Below are 20,291 nucleotides of genomic sequence, written 5' to 3' on the forward strand. Positions count from 1 at the left end.
TCAATAAAGAAATATATTTAAAATAAGTGGTTCTATAAGAGTAATTAAGTGCAATGGCCTTTATTAAATTTTGTTATGTGAGGCTAATCTAGATAGCTGATATTAGGTATTTAAAAGTAGAATGCTAATTCTCCTCTGGCCTGAGGGAAAAACAATGACATTTAAAAATAACTGTGGTACATCTACACAATGGAATACTATGCTGCAGTAAAAAAGAAGGAATTCTTACCATTTGCAACAGCATGGATAGAACTGGAGAGCATTATGCTAAGCGAAATAAGCCAGAGAAAGATAAATATCACATGATCTCACTCATTTGTGGAATATAATGAACATAAACTGATGAACAAAAACAGATCCAGAGACAGAGAAGCATCGATCAGACCGTCAAACCTCAGAGGGAAGGCAGGGGAGGATGGGGGAGGGGGAGAGATCAAACCAAAGGACTTGTATGCATGCATATAAGCCTAACCAATGAACATAGATACCAGGGGGGTGAGGGCATGAATGGGGGGGGGCGAGGGGGCAATGAGGGGATAAGGACACATATGTAATAACTTAATCAATAAAGAAAAAAAATTAAATAAATAAATAAAACACACACAAAAAAAACTCAAAGAGGGAAAATTATAATTTCTTACCATCAATAATTCAACTTTTCCAAGAAAGAGAAAATAGAGTTGGTTGTGACACTGAGGAAAACAATAAACCAATAAGCTCTATTGCCTTGCCTTTTCCATTGCCTCCATTATTCCAACTCAGGGCTCTCAATTAGTAACCAGATACAATGTAAGACTTTAATAATTCTCCACCTGAAAGTGAATTAAGGCTATTTTTCTCTCTCTTCATTGTCTATCAGCAGGCCACTCACTATAGTTCACTAAAAATAGATTACACTAGATCTTTTTTGCTTTTGGTAGTACAACGAACACAATGCACTTTAGGGTAATTAATCAATGTAATACTTGAATAACAAATACAAGATAATTTTAAGAATCAAAACTTTCTAGCCAGAAAATGTCAAAATACTTTATTACTTCGTTTTACAAACATAGACTTGAAGATCAGAAAGGTTAAGCAACTTGTCCAAAGTTATACAATAACTAATAGCAGAACCAGGATAAGATTTAATCTCTTCCAAAAAAGGAACTCCAACAAAACTCTTTGATGTCAATTCAATGGCCCAAAAAGAACACCTATAATACTGTGGCTGTCCTTATGGCAAAAAGAGAACTACCAACCAAAATTTCAAGATAGAATTCTTTTGTAGCATTAGAAAGAAAACCAAAACAATGCACAAATAACATGTGAGATGCATTAAGAATAAAAAACTTCATTATCCTATATAATAAAGAGGTAATATGAAAATTAACCCCTCATGTCCTCACAAGATGGCTGGCTACATGCTAGGCCGGCAGGTGTGGTTAGTGAGGGACGACCAAACAACTGAACAAGCAGGCTGCGTGGGGCGACCCAGGCGGCGGGGGGGGCCATGAGGGGCGACCAGGCTGGCAGGGGTGGGCAGTTGAGGGTGACCAGGCTGGCAGGGGGAACAATAAGAGGTGACCAGGCCGGAGGGGGGGGGCAGTTAGGGGCAACCAGGCCGGCAGGGGGGGAAGTTGGGGGTGATCAGGCTGGGAGGGGGCTGTGAGGGGCGACTACGCCAGCAGGGAGGGGGCAGTTGGGGGTGACCAGACCGGTATGGGGGGAAGTTAGGGGCGACCAGACCGGCAGAGGGGGGAAGTTGGGGGCGACCAGGCCAGCAGGGGGGTCAGTAAGGGGTGACCAGCCAGGCAGGCAGGTGAGCGATTAGGAGCCAGAGGTCCAGGATTGTGAGAGGGATGTCTGACTGCTGGGGATCGGGCCTAAACCGGCAGTTGGACATCCCCCTAGGGGTCCTGGATTGGAGAGGGTGCAGGTTGGGCTGAGGGGACCCCCACCCCATGCACAAACTTCATGCACCGGGCCTCTGGTCCAATATAATAGCCACAAGCACATGTGGCTACAGCACTTAAAATGTGATTAGTCCCAATTGAGATGTTCTATAAAGGACACAGATTTTAAAGACAGAGTATGAAAGAAGAAAGTAAATATCAAGATTTTTATATTGAATATAAGTTGAAATGATTATATTTTAAAATCTTAGAAAATAAACTGAACCTGTATTTTTTTACTTAATGTGGCTACTAGAAAGTTTTAAATTACACACATGGCCCATGTATTTTTTTTAAAAAAAAAATATATTTTATTGATTTTTTACAGAGAGGAAAGGAGAGGGATAGAGAGTTAGAATCATTGATGAGAGAGAAACATCGATCAGCCACCTCCTGCACACCCCCTACTGGGGATGTGCCCGCAACCAAGGTACATGCCCTTGACCGGAATCGAACCTGGGACCCTTCAGTCCACAGGCCGACGCTCTATCCACTGAGCCAAACCGGTTAGGGCTGGCCCACATATTTTTATTGATAGCACTGTAATCCTATCTAATAAAGCATTAATATGCAAATTAACCATCACTCCAACACACAAGATGGCCGCCCCCATGTGGATACAAGATGGCCGGCAGGGGAGGGCAGTTGTGGGGGGACCAGGCCAGCAGGGGAGGGCAGTTGGGAGCGACCAGCCCTGCAGGGGAGGGCAGTTGTGGGTGATCAGGCCTGCAGGGGAGGGCAGTTGGGAGGGACCAGGCCTGCAGGGGAGGGCAATTGGCGGGAACCAGCCCTGCAGGGGAGGGCAGTTGAGGGAGACAAGGTCCACAGGGGAGGGCAGTTGGGAGGGACCAGCCCTGCAGGGGAGGGCAGTTTTGGGGGAACCAGGCCAGCAGGGGAGGGCAGTTAGGGGTGACCAGGCTGGAAGGGGAGGGCAGTTAGGGGCTATCAGGCCAGCAGGGGAGGGCAGTTGTGGGTGACCAGGCCCACCAGGATTAGGTCTAAATGGGCAGTCGGACATCCCTCGAGGGGTCGCAGATTGGAGAGGGTGCAGGCTGGGCTGAGGGACACCCCCCCCCCCACATGAATTTCATCCACTGGGCCTCTAGTATAGACTATAGAACTGTCTGAGATGAAGAACTGAAAGAACTAGCATAAACTTTAAGTCAAATTGTACTTTCTCCTAAATAATTAATCAAGAGAAACTGAAAATTCTGTAAATGATATGATTGACAAATGTAAGATGCTTTATCTTATACACTTTATACTTTAACATCAGACAAACCCAATTGAGAAAGGACCTATAAAACAACTGTCCAGTCCACTTCAAAAATATTCCAGTTACATACACAAAGGAAGACAGTGGTCCTGTCCCAGATTGGAGGTGAAGAGACTGAGGAGACAAGATAACTAACTGTAATATGGGATCCTGGATTGCCTCCTGGACCAGAGAAAGGATATTATGGAAGAATGGATGAAATCTGAATAGGGTCTGTAGGTTACATAATAGTATTATATCAATGCTAATTTTTCTGACATTGATCATTGTACTATGGTCATATAATAGATTAACATTTGAAATAGTTGGATAAAGGGTAAATGTTAATTCTTTGTATTATTTTTGCGACATTTTTGTAAGTCTGGATTTATTTCAAAATATAAGTTAAAAAGAAAGACCAAGGCAGGGCACTGGTTACCAGGACAAGAGATAGCGCTGCATATGTGAAACCTTTGCTTCCTGTGAAGTTTAAGTAGGGCAGGCCCAGGCTTATGTCTAATGCAAATCAATAACCTATTTCCCTCAACACTGAGTAGAGCTTCCTGATTTAAAGTAGCGATTACCAGGGTGCTTCTAAACATTATCAACTTATTGTAAAAATCCACCAAATGAATGCATGCTTCTGAAAATAAACTTCAAACACTACATAAACAAAAATATTATATGCATATTTGCAATTAGAAAGTGAAAGACTACCTTTTGCAACATGTCACAGTGCTGCTGTTATCATCACCAAGCAGTATTTGTTAAGTAGTCACCACCAACCCCTACATGAAGTTTCCCAAGGCACATATACACAAAACTGATAACAGAGCTATGAAAGAGAAATAAAGAAACTAAATATACAGGAAAGATTTGAGTTAACTATTTACAAAATAGGCAAATATAACCCTAAGGAGTAGGCCAGGGAGATGTGAAAACGATTTTATCAGCAGGCTATGGGCAAGAATATGTTTTTGAGGCATTAAGCTTAAATATAATAAAGACACAGTACATTGCATCTGTACTTACTATGCATATATGCACTAATATAAAGCTGAAACAATAGGATGAGGTGTAGTGGTGTAAAGGAATCGACATAATATTTATATCTGAAAAAGAGAAGCCATTCACTGGCAGGGAACTCAGTCTTCTACTAATAGGGCCAGGAAGCAGGTCTAGTGTGCAGCTAGAAAAGTCCAATTCTGCACAACACACAGGGCAGCTTTAACTGCTGGAACAAAAACAGTGGGATGAATGAGGGGGAAATTATCTGGCTTCCCAATCAATATATTACAAATTAGCCTTAGAAAACCATGCCTTTCATTGGTTACCACTTAGAAGACCAAAGTTAAGATATATTCATGATCAATTGTATCTTTTAAAAAGACATTACCAATAAGCAATGATGTTATATACTTAAACTTAATAAAAAGAATGTATGATGCAGAATTAAAGGTGTTTTGTTTTTTTTAAATCCAATGGCTTTATAGTATGCCTTGATGGTCAGAAGACAGTCTCTCTATCCAACTAAGGATATGAGAAAGGCAAATTCACAAATGAAGATAATCTGCAGAATATGATCTCAATTAACTTTTAGTCATCATGTTACTCATAGTAATTCTACAAATATTATCTAATTGAATCCATGTGTGTTATTCTGAGAAGAAGACATCCCAGAAACACACTGTCTAGTGTTGTGTAGCAGCAGAAGCAACTTGCATTTAAAAAAACAAAACAAGCAGCAGCGTAGTATTCCATTGTGTAGATGTACCAGTTTTTTAATCCACTCATCTGCTGATGGGCACTTAGGCTGTTTCCAAATCTTAGCTATTGTAAATTGTGCTGCTATGAACATAGGGGTGCATATGTCCTTTCTGACTGGTGTTTCTAGTCTCTTGGGATATATTCCTAGAAGTGGGATCACTGGGTCAAATGGGAGTTCTGTTTTTAGTTTTTTGAGGAAACTCCATACTGTTCTCCACAATGGCTGCACCAGTCTGCATTCCCACCAGCAGTGCACGTACCATTTGCAACAGCATGGATGGAACTGGACAGCATTGTGCTAAGTGAAATAAGCCAGTCAGAGAAAGATAAATATCACATGATCTCACTCATTTGTGGATTATAAGGAACAACATAAACTGATGAACAAAAACAGATCTGGAGACAGAGAAGCATTGATCAGACTGTCAAACCTCAGAGGGAAGGTAGGGGAGGGTGGAGGTAAGGGGGAGAGACCAAAGGACTTGTATGCATGCACATAAGCCTAACCAATGGACACAGATACCAGGGGGGTGAGGGCATGAGTGGGGGTGAGGGGGTGGAGAGGGAAATGGGGGGATAAGGACACATATGTAATACCTTAATGAATAATAAAAAAAAGAATTCCATTAAAAAAAAAAAGCAAACAAAGAACATGTTTTGAATGGGTGTCTACATCAAAATTCTACTCTCACCAAGAGATGAAACATCTCTAGCCCTAACTCTAGAAATGCTGGTGAGACCTGCTACTGTGTGTCAAGTAGTCACAGCCATGCCTAGAACCACAATGCTGTCCCATACTGAGACTCTGCAACTCTGAAAGCTATGTATTTATTTTACCCATGTCACTGGGAATAGCCAGTTTTTAATCCACTTACTGATTGTTGGTTTTTTTTCAGACTGCTGTGACCAGTACCACAGTCCATATAATGCTTTGAACATTACTAGCATTCAGTAAATAACAACCAGCTTTACTATTAAAAGTAAATTTAAAAACAAGCAATAAATCTAGACTATGGAAATCTCCATTGACCATAGAACTGCTGTCAGTGACACTAAAAGCTATTTACATAAAAGGCCCTCAAATTACAAAATATGCAAATTATCTTTATGCAAGAAATGTACCAAATATTCTAAGATTCAGAGTGCTTAAAAATATTCACCCAACTGGGATGATTTCAGATTAAAGAAAATAAGGACTGTGTAATTATATACACTTACCTTGACAAATAGAAAGCAATCTGTGATTAGAACATAGCAATTAGTTACAAAATGCTTCACATGGATTTAATTACCCATCAGTCTACATGTAGCTTAATTACTTTTATCTCATTGCATCAGTAAAAGATTTCTGCCTGAGGCAACTGCCAGTCATATATTTATAAGGCTTCTAGACTTTACAGTGAATACATTATAACATGCAGGCAAATGTGCTAAAGTTACAGTTGCAGAGGCATTCTTCATTTTGAGTCTCTGGTTTTATCCATAAATATCTCATTGCTTTCCTAGAGTCCACTATCATCTAGCTTTCACAGTGACGGTGTCACCTATTTGGCTAAATAACATTGTTGACATAAACATCACCTCTGTTTATCCTAATCTTGTAAGAGCTAGAAGGAAAGACCTTTAAAACCAAAACAATTATTTTATTGCCCTGGAGCAAAGGGTACTATATTCTCATGGGTAAGGTAAACACTGAAATTCAGAAAGGAGATGAGCCCTTTTCAGACAGCTGTAAGTTCAGAAAGACGGTGGGTTAACTGGATGGATGTTCAGTGATTCAGAGTGGGAATTTTTCTCTCCTTAGGAAGACAACTCCATAGTCTTAAAATTCAGCCACCCAAGGTTTGATTCCTAGCTCCTTTGGGAAGTTATTTAATTGACCTGAGAATAAATAATGACCATCTTAATTTAACATAATTGCTAAATTCAATAATCCAAAAAATACAGCTAGTTGAGGATGGCTCATAGCAAATCCTACATAATAAAAGGCGAATATGCAAATCGACCAAATGGTAGAACTACCGGTCGCTATGACACCCACTCAACACCAGGGGGCAGATGCTCAATGCAGGAACTGTTCCCTGGTGGTCAGGGTGCTCCCACGGGGGAGCACGGCTCAGCCAGAAGCCGGGCTGAGGGCTGGCGAGTGCAGCGGCGGTGGCTGAAGCCTCTCCCACCTTCGTGGCAACACTAAGGATGTCCAATTGACAGCATCCCCAGAGCGCTCCAGGATTTCCAGAGGGTGCAGGCCTGGCTGAGGGACCCCCCCCCCCCAGAGTGTATGAATTTCATGCACCGGGCCTCTTGTCCTACATAATAAACAGGTAATATGCAAATTGACCCTAATAGCGGAACAACTGGTTGCTATGATATGCACTGATCACCAGGGGGCAGACACTCACACAGGAGCTGCCCCCTGGTGGTCAGTGCACTTCCACAGGGGGAGCACCACTCAGCCAGAAGCCAGCTCATGGCTGGCCAGCGCAGCGGTGGTGGCAGGTGCCTCTCCTGCCTCTGAGGCAGCGCTAAGGATGTCCGACTAACGGCTTAGGCCTGTTCCCTTAGTCAGACATTCCCCAAGGGCTCCTGGGCTTCCAAAGGGATGTCTGACTGCCAGCGTAGGCCCAATCCCCCAGGGAGCAGGCCTAAGCTGTCAGTCGGACATCCCCTGAGGCATCCTGGACTGCGAGAGGGCGCAGGCTGGGTTGAGGGATCCACCCGAGTGCACGAATTTTCGTGCATTGGGCCTCTAGTATAAAATAAAAGTTAAAAGAGTTTGCTGGGTTCCTCCAGAAGGGGCCTGTGAGGATTACTTGATTTCATCAGAAAAAGGGGTTCTTTGGATGGAGCTCAGTAGAAAATACTCTCCCTCCATTTTTCTTTAGAGAAACACTTTTGGTGTTGATTGGGAAATTAGATTCTCTAAGAAGTGAGAGTTTTGGCATTAGGGGAATCTGACTTCATCCTACTTAAACCATTTTTAAAAACCCTTCTGTAAAATAGGCAGGTCTCTGGGCCAGGTGGCGTTGTGTCAACTGAGCTTACAGAGATCTATGGAGCGTTCCTTTAGGGCTCATAAGTCATCAGGAGTCTCTCTGGAATTTTTTTACCCAAACCAGAGTTGCTTTTGTTTCTGTTCAAATATAAACAGAATTAATAAGAAAAAGAGTCTCAAGTAGTACTGTGCTTAAGAATCACCTAGAAAGCATTTAAAAAGTCAGGTGAGAGGCAGGGTGGGCAAGATTCTAATAAAGGATTCTGCAGTGATATCCAAGACTGTGTAACCTGGTGATACTGATAATGACACTAAGAGAAACGCTAGGTGAGGGCTCAGGAGAATGTATGGCAACAAGTTAAACATACTTAACTATTAAAATCCTAAAACAAAAACAAAAACAAAAAAACCCAGAAAATATTTTTACACCTTAAAAATTTGTCAAATTCCTCCTTGAATTTAGTTAACACTCACACTATGATTTTGAGTTCCCCAATTACTGATCCCCAAAAGGAGTACAGGTTCCACATTCTTAAAAAGAGCTTGCAAATGGCTCAAGTATCACAAGAACACGAGGAACCAAAGTCGCACCTGATGGTCTCAAGGGTCCAGCTTTTGAGGTGAGCCTAGCTAATCTGCAGAATGATGAATTTGCACTTAGAAAACTCAAGCTAATTACTGAGGATGTTTAGGGCAAAAACTGCCTGACTAATTTCCACGGCATGGATCTTACGGTGACAAGATGTGCTCCATGGTCAAAAAATGGCAAACCATGCCCTGGCCAGTGTAGCTCAGTTGGCTAGAGCATCGTCCTATGCACCGAAGGGTCATGGGTTTGATTCCTGGCGAGGGTACATACCCAGGTTGTGGGTTCAATCACCAGTCAGGGCACATATGGTAGGCAACAGATGGAGGTTTCTCACATTGACGTTTCTCTCTCTCTCCCTTCCTCTCTCTTCCAAATTAATGAAAACATATAATCAGGTGAAGATTTTTTAAAAAGGCACACCATGATTGAAGCTCATGTTGAAGTCAAGACTACCAATGGTTTATTTGCTTTGTCTATTCTGTGTTGATTTTACTAAAAAATACAACAATATGATTCAGAAGACATCTTAGGCTCAGCGTTAACAGGTCCACCAAATGCATAAGATGATGGAAATCATGACTGAGAGGTGCAAACAAAATGATTCCAGTTAGCAGTGGGAAGATATAGGAAGGCTGGACGATCTATTTATCTAATCCATGTTTTTGTTAAAAAGGTCAAAATGCTGAAGAAGTCCAAGTCTGAACTGGGAAAACTCATGGAACTTCAAGGTGAAGGTAGCAGTTCTGGAAAAGCTAGTGGGGATGAAGCAGGTGCCAATGCTGAGTGAACTAATGGATATGAGCCCCCAGCCCAAGAATCTGTTTAAAATTCAGATACAATGATGACAAACAAAAAAACCTATTTGCAATTATGTTTTATTCATGTAGATGCCTCCAGCTCTTCACACAAAGACTATATAGCACATAATAAATACTCAATTAATATTTGCTAAAGGAAGGAAAGGGATGGGGCAGGAAGGAGGGAAATGTTTCAAATGTTTAACCTAGGCAAAGCCAAATTATTTTCAAAAAATATTTTTCTACTGTTCTTGTAGGTAGGAAATCATTTTTCAGAAAGTTTTCTAAATATAATCAAATGCCACAGAAACAGATACCACCACACATTTTCAGAAAGAACGTATTTGCTCTTTCATCCCTTTGTGTAGCTTGTCCCAGTAGTTCACACCCAGCTACAGAACAGCTTTGTCTGCAGAGGGCCAGCTGCCAGACCAGGGTTGGCCTCTCACTGGCCAGTGACAATGAGCCCAGTAATGGCTCTTGGGCCTTGTCTGTAAAATGGCCATAGTGACACTGGATGGTTCCAATTCAATGACGGGAAATTTTCCACTGAAAAAACAACAACATAGGACTTGATACCTAGCACAAGGGCAATTACCACACACAGTTACTTCTCTAACTTGAAGTCGCTCCAAAGATAAACTACAACTAGAACGATATTAAATATACATCAATAAATGTATGAACAGAATGGTGGCTCATGTAAGAGAAAGCTTTCGAGTCAGCTTGGTTAGAATTCTCGCTCCACCATTCATTAGCTAGGTCGCCGTGGGGGAGTTACCTACATCTCTGAGCTTAGGTTTTCTCAGCTGTAAGATGAAGACAATCATTCCATACCTCAGAGGGCTGATGAAATAAGAGAATCCATACAAAGCAGTTCCCACTCTGCCTGGCACACAGTAAACAACAAACACTAGCAACTGTCACTATTGTGCCAGACACCAAAGTAACAATGAGGAGATATGGATCCATCCCAGGTCTCAACATGGATTTTTTTGTTTGTTTGTTTTTTGCTGGAGCAGGCACCGTTGCTTTTGGAAATTGGAAATAACAGTATGTGTAGTAAGACATTAGAGTTACTCTGGAATTTCCATTTGGAGAAGAAAACTACTTCTGTGATAGTAAAGTTACAATAAAAAGGATAATTGTGGCATAGCCTGTTCAGACCTATATGCAGAAATTGCCCCGTTTGCAAATGGGAACTACCCAAGCACAGAAATAGAGCTTGATGCAGGGCTTTAAAAACAATAAAGTTAATTAAAAGAAAAAAAATACTTTTTATAGAGTTCAAAAACAAGTTAATTTTTTCTCAAATTCACGTTTATAGTGTTAACAGTCAAGGAGTTAAAAAGTAATGAAATAAATGCTTAAACCACTTCAACCAACTTCTATTATAAGAAGCTTTCTGAGTCTGCTTTTTAACTCATTAAGTGTTTTTCAAGTTAGGTTTGTTGTCTCAATGCAGCTTTTCATGGTGATTTTTGTCAAGAAAGAAGTCCAAAAGTCACTTACACTTTTGATTTGGAAAATCTAAATCATCTTAATGAATTTTTTTTCTTATAAGCCAACATTATGAAGATGAGTTAAAATTAAAGAAAAATAAAAAATATAGTTTAAGTATTAAAACAAGTACTAAAATCATAAACCAGGAGCTAACACCCTTTAAAAGAACCAATGTGCCAAATCCCTGAGCCTTTTTCCTTTATATTCTTTGGGGTCGAAGGAGGAGACATTGACGTGAATTGGCTTTCGGATGGTGTGCAGAACGGGGCCATCAACAGCCCATCTGCCAGTGGCGAGAACACACCTGCCACTGACCTCGGATGTGGACAGGGGCAGATCTTCAGGGTTGGTGCCAGCCAACAAAAATTAAACATAAAAAATCATCCCAGGTACCGCTTCCTACACACACACGCTTTTGACAATTATGAATGGGAAAGAAAAAGCCACACATAAAGCAAAAATCACTGCTACGAACATCAAAATACAGAAAGATTATTAAAGATTAAACAGGAAATATCCCAGTTGGCATTCCTTTCAGAGTGCCTTCCCTTTACAAGCATCTCCATCTCACTGCCTTCTTGCCTCCATTTCTTTCCCTACTACTGCTCTTGTGTGGGGAGCCATTTCTGCTCTTCTGGGTTCCCCTTTCCATTTTCTCCTCCACTGTGCTGCACTGGAGACTGCTTTCATTGCCACAGAGGCTAGTCTTTATTACCAGGAAAGTGGGGTAGTACCTTTATATGCCCCCTCCCCGGAGAAGACCTGAAGTACCCCCAAAGAAAACCCAGCGAATGCGTGGCTGCATACATTAAAGCCATCTGTAGTCACCATCTGCCCAGGAAAGTTATCCCACTAAGCCTGGCCCTTGAAGTGATGATCCTCTCTATGTCTACTGGGAACCCTCCATATTGTCTGGAACTGTCAGGGTTTATTCTAACAAATGTTAGGAGAAGGAGAGGCTACATTTCCACTGTATAGTGTTAAAACTGGGCAGGGGGAGGAGGCATTGCCTTCACTTACAAGATGGAATGAATATCGACTGGCTTCTATAAATAATTTCTTCAAGTGAAGATGGAACTCAAAACAATATCCCTGAGATATTATGATTCCAGGACGCTAGTTATATGTATTTTGGGTTGAATATATTTTTGCATGGAAAAGATTCATAATTTTTTCAACTCCAGATTCTGAACTTCCAACTTCTAAAAAATATTGGAAACCTCAGGGACAGTCTATAGTAGATGAAAAGATTTTAACTGTAGCACTTCCAATGTTGTCTCACTTTAAATAAGTCACTTGATTTTGCTGAATCGCATTTCTTTATCTGGAAAACAGGAGATTAGACCAGATTATTTCACTCAACTTTTGGGGTTAGAGATCTCCTTTGACACTGATGGAAGTCATGGATCCCTTTCCAAAGATAAGGCACATGCAACATTTTACTTGATGTATCAGGGGATTCATAGATTCTTAGATATGCATCGGTGGAGAAATTCCTGGACTTTATGCTAAAATATGATGCTCACTCAATGCACACAAGAAACCATTTTCTTAAATGAAGATACATAATTTTTACTACTAGAAAATCAATTTATTCACACCCCCACTTAATAGCTGTTGGATAATTCCTTGAAAAATATAAGTTTAATGAGATTCTGAAATTACACACCTAACCATGGAACCCACACATACCCATTCATTTGGTATAATTGTAAAATAATCACTCTATCAGCCAAGAATGGCCAATTTTGATTGGCAAGTGACGTAAGTACAACAAGAGTCATAATTTCTCTGGCTTGAGACTTTCAAAGTTTTCACTAAACATTAATAAAATTGTTATTCTAAGCAACCATCTCTGAAAAGAGATTTTCAAAAATAATAATTTCCCTTTTACATCAAACATAGGCTGTTCACTTAGAAAAACAGAATAAAACTGGTTAAGAAAGAAGCATCTCAACTGTCAACAGTCAAGTGATAGTTTATATACAATCTTCCAAGATTTTAATAAAATTAATGTATTTAATTTTTATATTCAATAAAACTCTTATTAAAAACAGTAGCTTTTATGAGGACTATCAAAGAAGGTAATATAATTAAAGATGTATAGTTCTTTGAAGTTTTACTAAAAGACCCCATTCTGAGGGGGTTAGACATAGTCATCATTCCTGGATTCAGGCTTATTAGTTACCAAGACAAGTAGAAAAAAGTAAAGCCAAAAGCACATCCCTCATTTAGGAACTCTAGGACATGATTCCCAAAGTACCTTCCACGTTCTAGAATTCTAGCGTCTAGGACATATCTTCCTGTCAACATAAGTCAAAAATTTTAGTTTCTACTTATCTTTGCTACTATGGGTAAAAATCGATGAAAAAGCAATAGTAATGCAAAAGAGGTATACTCCTATTGAATTATTAATAGGCAATACAACTGTAAATGTTTTTGTTCACCATTCTTCACTGCCCTCGCAAACAATTTCAAAATGGGAGCTGCTGAAGCATGAAGATTGTTTGCAGCCATTGCTTTCTGAAATCACAGCGCTGGGAATTGGTAGAATTCTTACCTCCTTGGTTATTATCGGGCATTGTGAACTTTCTGTGAAAGCAGACTATAAATTCACAAGGGGGGTCCTTTTCCTTCAATCAAGGAAATGTTTAAAATGACCCCCATCTGCCATTTTAATATATTCTTCTCAGAGACTGTCATAAATATTTAATATAAAAAGGCACCGTTTAAGCACAATGAATAGCTTATGAAATTAAAGTTGGCTGATGAATTACACTGTGTAAACATAATACACTGTAAATAATGACAAAAAATATGAGCAGCATTACTAATTTCACTTGCTTCTCTTGACATTTCTTAAGAAATATTAAAAAAATACTTAGATATGAAGGTCAACTTAATTGGCATGAAAGAGTGACTAACTCTATAGAAGCATTAAACTCTTGACTCTATATCTAACATCTAGGTACAGTACCCCCACTGAAACAATAGCATATTGATTTTCCATTTCTCAAGAAGTCTCACTTAACCTGCTAACTACTTTCACAAAAAGTCACAGAACTAGGAGGATACCTTGTATCTAGTCCCTGGCTTAGTCTTTTGTATTCAAACAGGAATCAACACCTAACAGTGGACTTTTCTATGGAAGACATTCAGTACGTATTTATTAAATGAGTGCACACAGTCATTCAAAATTGCTAAGAAAATATGCTTTTTCTTTCTGGTACTATTATAACAAACCTGCATATTTTCCACTCTCATTAATAGCCAGAAAAAATCCCTTATTCTTGGTTTTTTGAAAAAAAAATGAATAGCTGTTACCTCTTCCCCTCATAACTCCTAATCTCTCAATTCTTCCATTTAAATCAAACAAGTTCAATTTCTTTTAATTTTTCTCAGAGGTCTCTTTTTCTAACACATTTTTAATGAATTTCTCCAGAGTGTAATAGAAGTATTATTTCTCAATACTTACAAATTTTAGCCCAAAGTAATGTTAACTCTTACAAGAACAACATATCCTTGACATAATAAGTGTGCTGCCCAGATTCCCTTGTGGGGTTAGGCCCAAGCCTCAACTCTTTACATAAACAACTTCATAGGTTCAACATACTATATACCTATGGATGTTTTCGACCAAACCATACACAGTTAAACCAATTTCTCTCATATTGATGTCATGCATCAATACCCTTTGTATGTTTTTACTAAGTAAAATGCAATATTGTTCCACACTAAGTATATCATCTGTATAAAACCATCCGCAGGCTATAAACAGAGCTCTGTAGATTATTCTTCAATATGAATGCATTTTCCTAAAATTCTTATGGGAAAAGTACACTGGGAATTATCAACATTTTCATTTATGTAAAGATAGTCAATTTAATGGTTTCCCTGTTTTTATAAGGACAGTTCCATCATAAAAGAGAGAAACAAAATTGATTGGAAGTATTCTTCCAAATGTCATAGTACTCACTAATTAATATAATTGGCTTGGTATTTTGACAACTGGTTGAGGTTCTACTATCTCCTCAATCCTTATCATTAGTGTGATTTATAGATGTGTCTATTTAAAAGATGATTACTATATATAATGGAATCTAAGACATCTAAATACCTTTTAAAATCACTTTTTAATAACTTTTAGTTTGCCTTAATAAGATATTTTTTACTCAAATACCATCCCACCCAATAAGCATTCTTATGCCTAACACTTAAGATATATAACAAACATAAATTATGCTATTCATTCATTTTAATAGATATCTCAAATGGTATATAGCTACAGCTTAAATTACAAACCATTGATAAATGATGGAAGTTTCTGTGCATTATTTAGACTCACTAAAACAAACTTTGTGATGAACAAGAGCTTTCTAAGTGAGAGCTCTTGCCTGAATAAAGTCAAAATACAAACCTCAACCCCTATTTTTCTATTCTCACCTCAATCTTAAGTCAGACTTTATAAAATACAGACTGTTGTTCTGAAAAAGCATGGAGTTGTTTAAATCAAACAATTAAAGTCTTATGTTGAATGAGATGAATGTAATGCACAAGGAAAATAAGCAATCCTCAGTTTACCCTCGCCATTCTTTCACTATAGCAGCTTGCCTGTTCTTTTTCACAATCTCTCTCTCTCTCTCTCTCTCTCTCTCTCTCTCTCTCTCTCTCTCACACACACACACACACACACACACACACACACACACACGCTACTAGATATACAAAGACTCAAAATCTTCCATTTAGACACGGTCCCCTCCTTGAGGCTCCTGTATTTCTCGGGTGAGATAATTGTTTTGTTAAGTTCTTCCCTCATCCCCACATGACCTTCCCAGCAATCAGGATTACTGTAAGAGAGTAAAGAAAGAAAAATTTCAAAATGGGAATTTCTTTATAGCCTAAAATATTTAAAAGACTTTACGTCTGCATGTTGAATATGTGACTCACTACAGCAAGTACAAAGGGCATTTTGAATGTTGGTGAGGCAATGACTTATTCAGGATGGGCCACAGGGCCACTCTACTTAGACTCTGAAATCAGGATTAGGATAAGCAATTAAAGATTCCTAAGAAAGACACCTTAGTCTCCTTTTGTTTTATTTAAAATTACTCTGAAACATCAACTTGAAATAGACCTAAAAAGCCATGAGCAAGTCTCCTAACTCTCTCAGCCTTGTGCTCTTTCTAAGACAGGGATAACAACTTGTCTCACTGGGTGTTGTAAGGCTTAAGATCATTCATGTAAAACATCTAACACAATGACAGGAAATAGTCATCATTACATAAATGAAAACTATTTTTACTATCACCATTTTATTTAATAGAACATTTTGAGAAGGAACCTTTCCATTACAAATGGATGAGGGGGCTTTGACTAAGACAACCCTCTGAATCTCGAGAAACAGCACGTACAGTTTACTCCTTATTATTAAAGCAACACTGTCTCCTGATTGCCATATTCCCTAACTACTGGGTAAGTAAAACTCTCAATATTCCTATAAATCTACCAAGCCAAGAGTGTCTGGAAAAAAATGTCATAGATCCACAGTTTCTGGAGGTATATTTTCATACTAAGTGCTCTCTGAGGCATAAAACTCACTAGTAATTGGAAAGTTAGCATCATTATTTTAATACTAACTAAATGGAAGTGTGGATGGCAGTATATAATCCTAAAAACAATAAAAAATATTTTTATTTGGTCAATTTTATACATAATAGACAAAACCTGATTCTTTGAAAGTTTTTAAGATAATCTGGAAATATGACAAAGGGAAGTCAGAAACAGAAAATAGTACTGAATACTCTCAACAATAAAGATAAATAAAAAATTTCTAAAACAACAAAAAAATTACATATATTTCAGCTTGTCAATCAAGCATGAATTTAACCTATTCTGACTTCACTACCTTTGATCACTATCCTCACCTTGTCTTGGAGTTAGCTTTTCCTATAGTGGCTCAAACCTTCATCTTGTACTCAGTCTTTACTTCACATTTATAGACCTACATTTCTAGCTCTAGTCCTAAAACTGCTATCATTCATTCAATTTTGAGCCCAGACCCTGCCCTCTGCTCTTACATGTCACTAAAAAAAAACAGCCAGGCCAAATTTAGTCTGGACATCCTAATAGCATATTCCACAGTGCTGAGAATTGATACCATTCGAGCTTGCGGTTTTAAGGAATGGCAGCAGATTCTGAGTAATCACACAGAAAAGTAATTTATTAAAGAAACACTGAGAATGAGCTTAATACTAAGTTTTCAGATACAAAGAAGTACAAAACAGGCCTGAAGAGAAAACAGTGCTTCTGCTGCAAATGCAGCCCCTCAACAGTTGGCTGCAGCTGCTGCAACTCAGGCAAGCAAACATGGATTCTGGGTGGAGCCTCCTTCCTCAGCTTGCTCACTTCTGAACTGGTTTATTGATGGGATCTAGGTCACATGCCTGTGCCCTATGACAAAGGAGCTAGTTTTCTGAGTTCCATCTTGGAGAGGTGATTATCATGATGGTAGAAGTGCCCTGGATTACAGGGAAAGTGTTCAAAGGTGCTGGGCAGCCAAAAAAAAAAAAACAAAAAAACACAACAAAGGCCAACTGTAGAAAGTTCTAAATTGCTAAAATCCAATTAACACCCAAGTAGAGAAGAAAATTACTAGTCTCCATCCTTTCATCCTGGAAAAGAGATGTGCTTTTAAAATAATTAAATCATGAATATAATAACCAAATATGGTTTGGCTACAGCAATGTCTCCAATTATGATTTAAGTCTACTACAAATAGTAAAGATGAAAACTCTGTAATGTTCCTAACTGCCTCATGCCAACTTCTGCAATCTCTACTCACTATGCTTTACCTTTTCAAATTGTGTAGGCACAGCTGATGCTTTAGGCCCCCATACTGACTTATGACACACCTTGATTAATTCTGCCCCATATTACCTCCCTTTTCTTTCCTCCTTTTCCTTCTAGCTTCAGTAGCGCAATGGCTACTGACATGTTAGTTATTCCTGAGTTCTCATAGAAAACCACTTTCATCATTAACCATGTGTATTTAAGTAGAACCACCTTTGTCGTATAAACTTTGTTCTGACTCAAAAAAGGAAGAATTCCAGGATATGTTATACACAACATTGCTATTGGACAATACTGAAGGGCAGGGATATCCATGAAATATAAGTATTGGAAGTCTTGCTTGGATAAACAACTTGTATGGATAAACACAATGAAGAAGATGGGCAGATCACTGTTTCTTAATGTCTCATTTAGCATCATTTTATGTAGCTGCCCATGTGCAAACTATATTTAGGATAGGAAGAGGCATAAAGAGACTGAAAAGCGAAGTAAAAGAAATATCACCTCCAAGCTAAAGTCCCAAAACAAATAATATGCAATTATATGCCTTAAAAATGATTAGAAGGATACACAAAAACTTAACAGTATTTATAGAGAATGAGCATGTTTTATACTTCTCCAATTAAGAAGAAAATAAGCAGACTTGCTTATTGAAGAATAGTCTCCCAAATATAACTAAACCCATAATCATGTTCCAACAAAATTCAATTCAAAATTATTATGATTCTAATTTTATAATACCATATTTACAAGTACCTTTTACTGAAGAAAGGTTTAAATAAGATAAAGCTTGTGGTATTTGAATGGCATATTAAATCTCTTTTTAAAATATGTGTGGTCAGGTATAGGCAACCTCTTTCCCCACTGCTTTTCAACACTGTATTGGAAGTACTAGCTAATGCAATAAGTCAAGAAAAGGAAATAATCACAGCATCAATTATTAAGACTAAGACATTGACATTGTTATCATTCTATTAACACAACTATAGCTCTTATCTGGACTCCACCAGTTTTTCCATGAACTCACTTTTTTTCAGGGTAAGGGGTAGGAGTAAGAGGTAAATTCTATAAATTTTACTACATAGATCCAGTAACCACCACCACAATCGACATGCAGATTTGCTCCATCACACCCAAAATAACTCTCTGATGTTATCCCTTTAGTCATTATTCCTCCCACCCCTAACTCCTGGCAATCATTAATCTATTCTCCATCTCTATAATTTTGTCATTTCAGGAATGTTCTGTATAGACTCACATGGCATGTAATCATTTGAGACTGGCTTAAAAAAAAAACCCTCAACATAATGTTCTTGAGATTCAATCAAGTTGCTGCATATATCAATACTGTGCTCTTTTTTTTATTGCTCAGCAGCATTCCACTGTATGGATATACCACAATCTGTTCATTTATTCACTTGTTGAAAGACATTTGGGCTGTTTCCAGCTTGGGGATATAAAGCCACCATGAACATTCATGTATAGTTTTTTGTGTAAATTTAAATTTTCATAAATACCCAGAAGAGGGGCTACTGAGTCATATGTTATTTATAATGATTAGTTCCTATGTGTCAACTTAGCTAGTCTATGGTACACAGTTGTTTCACAGTCTAGATGTTGCTGTGAAAATATATTTTTTAGATGTGATTAACATTTAAAGCAGTAGCTTTTACTAGTAAGTAAAGCAGATCACCCTCCATAATATGGATGGGTCTCTTCCAATCAGTTGAAGGCCTTAAGACAAAATCTGAAGTTTCCAGAAAACTAAGGCATTCTTCCGACAGACTGCCTTTAGATTCAAGACTGCAACAGTGATTCCTGCTGGAATTTCTAGCCTGCTCTACAGAGTTCAGGCTTGTCAGTCCCCACAATCATGTGAGCCAATTCCTTAAAATAAACAATCAGTGTGTATGTGTGTGTGTAATTTGCTCTATTTCTCTGGAGACCTCTGACTAACACAATACCCTATGATTGGGAAGTAGGCAGGGATATCTGTTCTTAGCACTGTTTTTAATTTTTCCCATTACTCAATAATCTGATTTTCAAAATATGAATCAATTTATAATATATACAATTCTTTATATATAAATACATAAATATATAAATATATTTATAATGAATATAGATACAGGAATATTGGCTAGCCAAGGATTAATAATTTAATAGATTCAGTAAGTATGATATGAAAACATCTTATAAAGTCCATTAGTATTTCAGCAGGTAAATTCTGTAAGAAGTAAAACAGACCACCCTTTCTCCAATTTTATACCCACCATGGTAAATTAAGTAGAAATATGTCCAGGCACATTGTGTGAGTTTGGAAGTGAGCAATACCTTAGATATACAAATGATATGCAAATTTTGTCAATGTGGGTCCATAGTCATGAGAAAATCTACACTTTAAAAAGGTGGGAAAATTGACTATTACTTCAAATAACTATTAAAGACCTTTTTAGGGAACACTATAAAACTAGAGAATACTGTTAGGTTCTAAGCAGTAATAGCAGACAAATTTTAAAACCACTTTAAATAGTAGTGTTTTAGAAAATAATGCAGGAATAGACAGGTAGCCTTAATATCTCTGTCATGAAGACAGCCA

General features: G+C 38.3%; 1 protein-coding gene and 1 pseudogene across 4 annotated transcripts in view; one reads left to right on the top strand and one right to left on the bottom strand.

Moving 5' to 3' along the window:
• CDKAL1 (CDK5 regulatory subunit associated protein 1 like 1) overlaps positions 1–20,291 on the bottom strand; it is a 628,254-nt gene that overhangs the window by 268,560 nt on the left and 339,403 nt on the right. The window lies entirely within an intron of this gene.
• LOC106697966 lies at positions 8,257–9,366 on the top strand (annotated as a pseudogene).

The sequence above is a fragment of the Myotis lucifugus genome, unplaced genomic scaffold (assembly GCF_000147115.1).
Source record: "Myotis lucifugus unplaced genomic scaffold, Myoluc2.0 scaffold_122, whole genome shotgun sequence".
Lineage (NCBI taxonomy): Eukaryota > Metazoa > Chordata > Mammalia > Chiroptera > Vespertilionidae > Myotis > Myotis lucifugus.